The 9,545-nt window shown below is 42.2% G+C and overlaps 1 pseudogene; it reads left to right on the top strand.

Annotated features, from left to right (window-relative positions):
- The first annotated feature begins 7,661 nt into the window (after positions 1-7,661).
- LOC100957599 lies at positions 7,662-8,482 on the top strand (annotated as a pseudogene).
- The last annotated feature ends 1,063 nt before the right edge of the window (positions 8,483-9,545 follow it).

Raw genomic sequence — 9,545 nt, 5'->3', positions numbered from 1 at the left:
CTTTCATAATTTCATGAAGAAGAGCCTCTGTGTTTTGTGAAGCAACTTCGTCGCCTTCAGGGATTCCTATAAGGTGAATATTAGTTTTCTTCAAATTATCCGAGAGCTCTCTGAGAGAAAGATCCATTTTTGCTCTCCATTTCTTTTAATCTTTGAGCTCTTGGGCTTGTTCAAAACCTTTGTCTTAAATGTCAGATATCCTTTGTTCTGCCGTTACATTCTGTTACCAAGGGATTCTACCATATTTTTTCAGATCTTTGAGGGCTGCAAACTCTTGCCTCAATGTTTCAAAATCTTTGTCATTTTACCTTTGAAATCGTTGCATTCTTGAGACATCTTTTGAATAATTTCTTGAGATATCTTTTGAATAATTTCTTGAAATTCTAATTCCCTCCTTTCTTCCATTCTGTTAATCTTATTTGCTATCCATATTCTGAACTCGATTTCTGACATCTCAGGTATCTGTTTATGGATGGGGTCTTCAATTTCATCTGCCTCATTTTTTCCTTGGGGGAGTTGATCTACTCTGGTTATTCAAGTTGCCAGAGTTTTTCCGCTGATTTCCCCCATGCTGAATTTACATTGTTTGGAGACCTTATCAGAACTGTTCAGTCAGTGGCTGCCACTGGAGAAGGTACCTGTCGTCTTCTCCTCATTCTCTGGCACTGGGGAGACTGGGGGGGGCGGGGGAATGGCAGCGGTTGCAAGGGAATGTGTGCAGCCTGATCAGAGCTCGTTAGGCCCGCTGGAGCAAAGGTAGGGACAGGGGAATGGCAGCAGTGGCGCGGGGCATGTGCACAGCCAGATCAGTCCTAGTTTTGCCCCTCCAGGGTGATGGGGGTGTGGCAGGGAAATGGCAGTGGCAGGATCAGTCCTCATTTAGCCCCACTAGGGTAAACAGGGAGCAGGGTAATGGCTGCAGCTGGATCAGTCCTTGTTCAGTCCCACCGGGGCTACCAAGGGCAGTGGAACAACAGCAGCTGCAGGGAGCACACGATCGGTCAAATAAATCCTACTTCAGGCCTGCTGTAGTGACTGGGCAGCAGGGGAATGGCAGCAGCCAGATCAGTCCTAGTTCAGCCCCACCGAGCAACCAGGGGGCAGGAGAATGGCAGTAGCTGGATCAGTCCATTTTTGGCCCCACTGGGGCCACCGGGGGGCAGTGGAATGGCAGCAGCCAGATCAGTCCTGGTTCAGCCTGCTGGAGCAACGGGGGGGCAGGGGAGCAGCAGCAGCCAGATCAGTCCTAGTTCAGCCCCACCAGGGCAACCAGGGGGCAGGGGAATGGCAGTGGTGGCGTGGGACACACACACAGCCAGATCAGTCCTACTTCAGCCCCATCGGGGAGACCAGAGGACAGGGGAACGACAGCAGCTGGATCAGTCCTAGTTTGGCCCAGTTGGGGTGGCTGGTGGGCAGGGGAATGTGGCCAGATCAGTTCTAGTTTGGCCCCACTGGGGTGACCCTGGGGCAGGGGAATGGCAGTGGTGGTACAGGTAACACGCGGCTGCAGGGCCAGGACAGTGCGCTTGGTCCCAGGGGTTGGGGAATGCTACTCTTGGGCCTTCTCTCACTGTCTCTGCAGGGAAAGGAGGAAGGGTGGACTGGAGATTCAAAATGGCAGTGGAAACTTTAGTTCAAGTTTTCTGCCTTGCGAGAGGGTGTTCAAAGTCTCAGCAGGGTCCCTCTAGGGGAGTAGACCCCACTGCCCTTAGCTCTCACACGTGGGGTGAGATAATAGGTCCTCAGTTCATCTCTTGCCTGTAGGAAGCTTACAGGAGAAGACAAAGAGAAAACAAAGAGAAAAACACAGCTCTCTTGGGGGAGGGGATGGACACTTTTCCTTTGAGATGTTCCATATATCTGTAAGTTGCACTCCAGGAGTTGCAGCTTGCCTCAGCAGAGGTGTCCTGCAGTTATGACTCTTCTCTCTTGGCTGTGCTCCCAGTCTTCAACTTTGTTGGGTGTTTTCTGGACTTTATCCTTCCCTCTGAATGGGAGCTTCTATCGGAGGCTGATACTTGTTGGCCATCTTACCCCCTGGACTCCCAGCCTCCATTTTTTATTAACGGATCTAAATATATTTGGCTTTTATACCATATAAAAAAAGATGTCAAAGTACATAAATGTAAACGTGTTTTTAATAATCATTCATTTTAACTTATTTAGAAATGACTCAGACATTTGATGATTATCTGTTACTTAATTTAATATAACACGACTTTAAGATTTTAAATTACTGGAAAGAATTTTGAAACTAGACACAAATACCCTCTCTCATGTCTTTCTCAGTCATCCTGGGTCCCAAGTAGGCATGTGGCACCCAAGGATGGTTATGAAGGGAGGGGCAAGGACCATCTGGGTCTTCAGTTTACACACAGAGTGTAGAGCTCAGGCATAAGGATAAACCTATAGTAACAATGCCTGAGTCTTCACAACATAATCAGAAGGCTGGGAAGAATTCCAGATATCCCCAGGTCTTACCATAGCCATATGCTAAACCTCAGAGTTTTAAATGATTAAATTTAAAGGCATAATCTAGTATCATAGGATTTACAGTTTTATGACCTTAAAATATGTAGCAAAGAGTACAAACCCACCTGGCTGATAGACTCAGACAAACTGTTTATTTGCAGAAATGTTTTTATCTTATTTTGTTTTACTAACAGTTTTTAAATTATCTTTATTTATCAAAGATTATTAAAACCACATGATCTTGAAAAGCACTTGGGCTTATTTACTTAATTTATGAGCACTCAGTTTTTCAAGTTAAGTTGGTACCATGTGTAGACAATATAGAAACATATGTGTAGATATATACATATACATAGACACAACATATAATGTACACATAAAGACTTAATCGTTCTGATTTTAGAATTTTAGTGAACTAAAATGAAATTTTGAGCTGCTCCCTCCCCAAGCAGAAAAGAAACCAAACTCTATAAAATAATTTGAAGGGGTTTATTTTGAGCCAAATTTGAGAAACATGGCCTGGAATCACACCCACAAAGTCTTGAGCAAGTGGACTCACTGTGATTGGGTTACACTTTAGTTTTATAAATTCAAGAAGATAGAAATTATATAAACATATAAAGTAGTAAATCAATATGTGGAAGGTGTACATGTATTGCCTACAAACGTGTAACATCTCAAAGCAGGAAATTACAGGTTGTAGGTGATTTGTAACTGGTGAAAGAAATAAAGCATTGTCTAAACTTTAGACTCTAAAGGCTCAAAATGCTTTAAGTTAAGTCTGTTAGAGATAAGCCACCAGACTCCAGTGATTTGTTATGTATAGTGAGGACATTCAGATTTGTATTGCATAGCCTTAGGCCTGTTAATGAGTCACAAAGGCCATTTCTAAGAAGGGAGGGGGACACGATGAGGCATGTCTGACATCCCTTCTCATAGCTAGCAACTCAATCTTAGGGTACCCCTTGGCCAAGAGGGGGATCCATTCACTCAGCTGCTGGGGGGGGGAACCTGAAAATTTTATTTTAGTTCACACCACATTTTTATCTAGCCATATTTTCTAGGGTCTCAGCTTTTTTAGCTGGCTGTCTATGCACAAAGGCCTAAAAGCTTTCAGCATTCTCACTGGTGGAAGAAGACAGGAAACCAAAACCTCTACAAGGGATAAGGGATTAATCATAAATGACTACACCAAAAAGACAGAAGTCACATAAATATCAAACCACAACAGATTAATTTCATGACCAAGAACTGAATCCATGCTGGGGTGAAGATCCAGAGTTTTAACCACTAGGCTACAAGGTGGACCGGCCTTTGTTGTTATTCCAGCAGAGGAAGTGTACGAAGGATTTTTATCTTTGTTTTAGGTTTGTTTTGTCTTATTTGATGTGAGACAGAATATCACTGTTTCTCAGCCTACAGTGCCATAGTGCACTAGCAACCTGAAACTCCTGGGTGCAAGTGATCCTCCTGCCTAAACCTCACAAGTAGCTGGGACTACAGGTGCCTGCCACCACATTCAGATGATTTTTCTATTTTTAGTACTGATATGGTCTTGTTCTTGCTCAGGCTGGTCTCAAACTCATGAGCTCAAGATATCCTCTCACCTTGGCCTCCCAGAGTGCTAGGATTATAGGTGTGAGCCACCAGTCCTGGCACAATGTCAGTTTTTATTTTAATCATGCCTAGGAAGATAATAAGTCAAAATTTTCTTCTTCTTTTTTTTTTTTTTGAGACAGAATCTCACTTTGTTGCCCTCCGTACAGTACCATGGTGTCATAGCTCACAGCAACCTCAACAATTGGGCTCAAGCAATCTTCTTGCTTCAGCCTCCTGAGTAGCTGTGATTAGAGGCACCTGCCACAATGCCTGGTTATTTTTTTAGAGATGGGGTTCTCTTGCTCACGCTGGACTTGAACTCCTAAGGTCAGGTGATCCACCCACCTCAGCCTCCCAGAGTGCTAGGATTACAGGCATGAGCCACCATGCTCAGCCTCAAATTTTTCTTCTTTAATCAGAATTTTTCAGGCTAGCCAGTGGCATTATTATGTGTCATAATCCTAGTATCACAGAGAGAAAAGGAAGGAGGTCTTACTATGTACATAGGATCTCTCAGATGGTACCTCTTAGAGAATGTCTCTTTAAAGGTGCCAGACTCTTTGTTAATGTTTGTTGGCAGAACTGCTTTAAAATATGTTAAAGAAACATATTTTGGGGTAAAATATTTTTATTTCTTTTAACTGACAGTGTCTTTAGAGGTCAAACTTGATTTTCCACAACAGCAACAGTTTTAGTCAAATGTAGAAGTCTTATTTACCATACTTTAGAGCTTTTATCAGTTTTGACCAACAGTTGTTACAAGACAGACTAAAGCAAAAACCAGAGAAAGCAATTGCACAATTCACATATCAAAGAGATCTCCAAGCATAAGGAGAACTTACAGCCAGCTGACCATCAACCTTAACCTTCAACTATCAAATTCTAAACCAAACCCCCAAACCAGCTCCTTACCTAGAGATGATGCCCCGGCCAAATACTGCTAACTGTTGTCACATAAACAGAAAACTCATCTTCCTTATCAGAAGTTGGCAAAATTCCTTTAGGGGAGTTACCTGTCAAAATAAGCTTTGTTAGTATAATTTCTTTAGGGGAGTTCCCTGGCAAGATAAGCCTTGTATCTCAAACTGAAAATTTTGAGACAGGAACCTTGGGAGAGTGCAGTTGCTGAATACTGGTGAACCACACAAGGTTAGAGTAAAACTCTAGCCTATCCCAAGCATCAATAGGAGAATCACCGAAAGTCAAAGGGGTGCCACTCTGAGGAATGCCTTCCTGGTTACCAAGTGGCAACTGAAACGAGTGACTAAAGCAAGGATTTCAATCAATCCTGGATTATTAAGCCAGCACTAAGGCACATCCTAAACAGACAAATCTCTGACTGTTTTTCCAAACGAGTTTTCAGGAAATTTAGTTATACATTTCCTCATGAATGATCTGGGGGGGGGGTAGTCCTTCATAGATGCCTAAAGCCTTTTATCTTTCTGTGGGGATTTGCCTGACACATGTTAGTAACAAATATTCATTTGGAAGAGGGTGTTTCATGATTCAGCCTCCAAGTTAGACCTTTCCTTTTGCACAAGGAGTTTGAGGAGGTCCTGAGATTTTTATGTTCCTTTACAGTTCTGAAGCTTAAGAAATGAAATTTCCAGGGAGAGTGATAAGTGGCTGTGGAATAGATACATTGTAGCACAGTCAGATCATGTGATGTTATCTACTCCTTATAATTATTTTTACAACATACTACCTGGCTTTTTAAAAGGGTAAAGAATAAATAGACTGAATAATAAGTACAGGTTGTTGAACTGTTTATAATTGGTGATTCTATTATAGTTTGTATATCAACACATATTTATCTGTACATTTGCATGTTAAGGTATGTATAGGCATACCAGAAAAATTGGAAAATATTTCAGCAATGTTGCCAAGTGGAGTGTGGGGTAGGAGGATGCACAAAATAGCAACATAATTCTGCGCTCAATCTTGTAGTGCTAGAGTCAGAAGGTCCACCAACATGGTGAGTCCCCAGGACCCATACTGTGCCATTTGGTCAAGGCCTGTCATCTCACAGGGTACTGTCTATGTCTCCAGAACATAAAGACTCACTGTTTCCTTTGTGAGAAATGCTGTCCTCATGGAAACATTCCTTACTGGCTTTCCATGTCTGTAGTCTACAGCCCAGGGAGTTACTCTATGCCACCACACACCTGACCATAATCCTTCTTGCTTTCAAGCACGTCCCCATCATTTCTATAGGCAGTACCAGAATGGATTTGAGAATACCTTCCTGGGCTAGAGAATGGTCTCATGGGGAAGGGTCAGTCAGACCTGATCCCTATGTCCCATTTCATCACAGGGGAATATGACACATTATAGAAACAGAATTATGATTACATTTTAATAACTTCAATTGTTGTTTATTGACCAATCACACTGTGCTAAGGAATTTACAGACATAATATCTATGATGTGTGAGAGAAGTATTGTCTATGCCTACAGATGAGTTATCGGAAGCTCAGACCATGTGAGTGCCTTGCCCAATATCCCACAGCCATTAGGGATGTGACTAGGATGCAAACTCAGGTCTACCTACAGCAGAACCCACATTCTCCCCCAGGATGTATTGCCTCCCTCCCTATGGAGTCCCTAAAAGTTCCAGTCACTTTAGTGCCTTCCCCAGACCTGGGCCCCCAAACTCCAGAACAAGTCAACCTGATCCCTCTTCTCAGGTGAGGTCCCATTTTGGAGAAGAAAATCTCAGACACTCTCAGTCAAAGCTGAGCTCTTCTGCTTAGTGCCCAACAAGTGCCCATGACCCACTGGTAGGACTATGTCTTCTTGCAGCTTCCTTTTGGCCCTGAGATTTGCCAACCCACTCACTAATTCTGCCTAGAGCCCTTTCCTGGAGTCATGAAAAATAGTGCTTAAAGGGTTAAAAAGTGTGAGATACCAGCTTTCCTACTGTTGGCTGGGTGAACTTGGTCATTATTTAATCTCCCAGCTTCAGATTCAGACTCTGCACATGTGAAGATGCTAACAGACCCTCCTTATGGGTGACTGGGGAGCTTACACAGGGTAATGCAGGTAATAAGCCCTGTGCAGGGTCAGTAAGAGGTCTTCACAGAAAATAAAACCTCAGGAGATCAGAGTGTGTGTATGTGTAAGGGGGTACCACAGTGGTCTGTGGGGTGAGAGCAGGCATCAGACCTAACCTGGGGACATCATGGAAAGGGGAATATCAGACATTCCCCAGAGGACAGAGTAAGCACCCTGAAAGGGGACCCTCAGACTTTTCTCTTTGATGGTATAGTTGTTTCTAGGCTACTCCATTTATCCATCCAGGTGGCCATGAATGATTTCTGAGTGCTCCTCCAGGCCAGGCTCTGGGCTAGACTATCCTGGGGACACAGGGAGGCCATCCCAGATGGTACCAAATCAGGGGATCCTTCACACCCTCCCCCATCCCTTACACCTCCCGAGAAAGCTCCTCAGCTACCAACACCCATTTCTTGAGAAACTTCTGGAACCAAGTCTGGGCTCTGTTCTCCCAAGCTCAGTACAACATGCTGATTGAAAGGAGATCTTACTAATAACCTCTCCTCATTTGAACTCTTCCAGAGTGAACCGACATGGCTGTGGCTTTTCGGAAGGTGGCTAAGTCTCGACAGTGACATCGAGAGCAAAGTCAGCCTGACTTTCAAAAACATCTGGGCCTGCTGGAGAAAAAGAAAGATTACAAACTTCGTGCAGATGACTACCATAAAAAACAAGAATACCTCAGAGCTCTCCGGAAGAAGGCACTTGAAAAAAATCCAGATGAATTCTACTATAAAATGACTCGGGTTAAACTCCAGGATGGAGTTCATGTTATTAAGGAAACTAAGGAAGAAGTAACTCCAGAACAGCTAAAGCTGATGAGAACTCAGGATGTCAAATATATAGAAATGAAAAGAGTTGCAAAAGCTAAGAAAATTGAAAGACTAAAATCAGAACTCCATCTGCTGGATTTCCAGGGGAAGCAACAGAATAAGCATGTGTTCTTTTTTGATGCCAAAAAGGAAGTTGAACAGTTTGATATTGCAACTCACCTGCATACGGCTCTGGAACTAGTCGACAGAGTCTTTAATAGACCCAGGATAGAGACGTTGCGGAAGGAAAAAGTGAAAGGAGTCACTCATCCATCTCGACTTAAGCGGATAGCTAAAGAAAGGGAAAAGCAATATAACTGCCTGACACAGGGGATTGAGCGAGAGAAGAAATTGTTCGTTAATGCACAGAAAATTCAAACATGCAAAGATCTTCTGGATAAAACTCAGAAGGTGAAGGTGAAGAAAGAAACAGTGAACTCCCCAGCTATTTACAAATTTCAGAGCCCTCAAAAACGTTGACATATCATAGATAAGCCTTGTCTTTCTGCATCAAAAATAACTGTTTTCTTAGTAACTTAAATCCCTTTAGTCCAAATGGTTTTCCTGTTTGTAACCATAATTTATTGTCAGTATAGCATTTGATATCTTTTTATGAACAACATTATATCCCCTTCCCTTCTGGTACTGTTTCTGGTTTGTGAAATCAGTCTTATTTTTATATACATAATTTTTTTTCATTATGAAAGTTACAGAATCCCATAGTGAATTTGGAAAATTAATCCCAATGCTTATTCAAGAACAATACATTTTTTATTGTATATTTAACTGTGCTAGGAGCTAGAGCTATGGAGGTGAACAATTACTGTGAGCATTCTGGTTTATTTCCTCTGTTTTGTAAAGCTATGCATTAGTCTTTGTTTATGTTTTTGTATTTTATAGTTGTAATTATAGTAAACAATTTTATGTCTCACTTTTTAATTAAATCATTAGTTCTTTTCCATTTTCTTAAATCACACAAGTTTTTAAAAGTAATATATGCTCACAGTAAAAATTGAAATAAATATTATTAAAAAAACTAATAACCTCTCCTACAGAGGAAAGTAAACCAACAAACAGAAAGTAAGAGGAAAACTCACAGCACAGAATTGCCCCTCTAAGAGAAAACTCACCACACCACTTCCCCCTTTGTTTAATTAAAACTCCTGTGGCCTGGCTTGTTACCTCTAAGACTCTTTTCTCAGCAAGTGTGGGATGAACTCCCACAAAATTAAATGAAATGTGCTCTTTTAATTCCAGAAACTAAGTGAAAAGACTCAGGAGTATTATGCGTTATTGTCAGGTCTAAGTGACCTGGGAAAGCACAGTGGGGGCCTGCTGGCAAGGCTTAACAGCCTCCTACATGGAACCCTGACTGTGCAGTCAAATCAGCCTGGCAGAGAAGGGTTGAAATGGCCCATCAGTGCAGGGGACATGACTCAAAGGTCGATGTGAGTGAAAAGAAAAACTCCGTCGTAATGATGTGAGTAAAACACTCTATCATAACAGTGCAGGCCTCAAAACCATGAGAAAACAGTCATGGAGCCTGTTTCTTGGAAATTTAATTGAGTACATAGAAGAAAAAGGTTTTACTCCTCTCTTTATCCT

Source organism: Otolemur garnettii, unplaced genomic scaffold (genome assembly GCF_000181295.1).
Source record: "Otolemur garnettii isolate 467f Iridium unplaced genomic scaffold, OtoGar3 scaffold00259, whole genome shotgun sequence".
Taxonomy (NCBI): Eukaryota; Metazoa; Chordata; class Mammalia; order Primates; family Galagidae; genus Otolemur; species Otolemur garnettii.
This window is presented reverse-complemented; position numbering and strand designations above follow the sequence as displayed.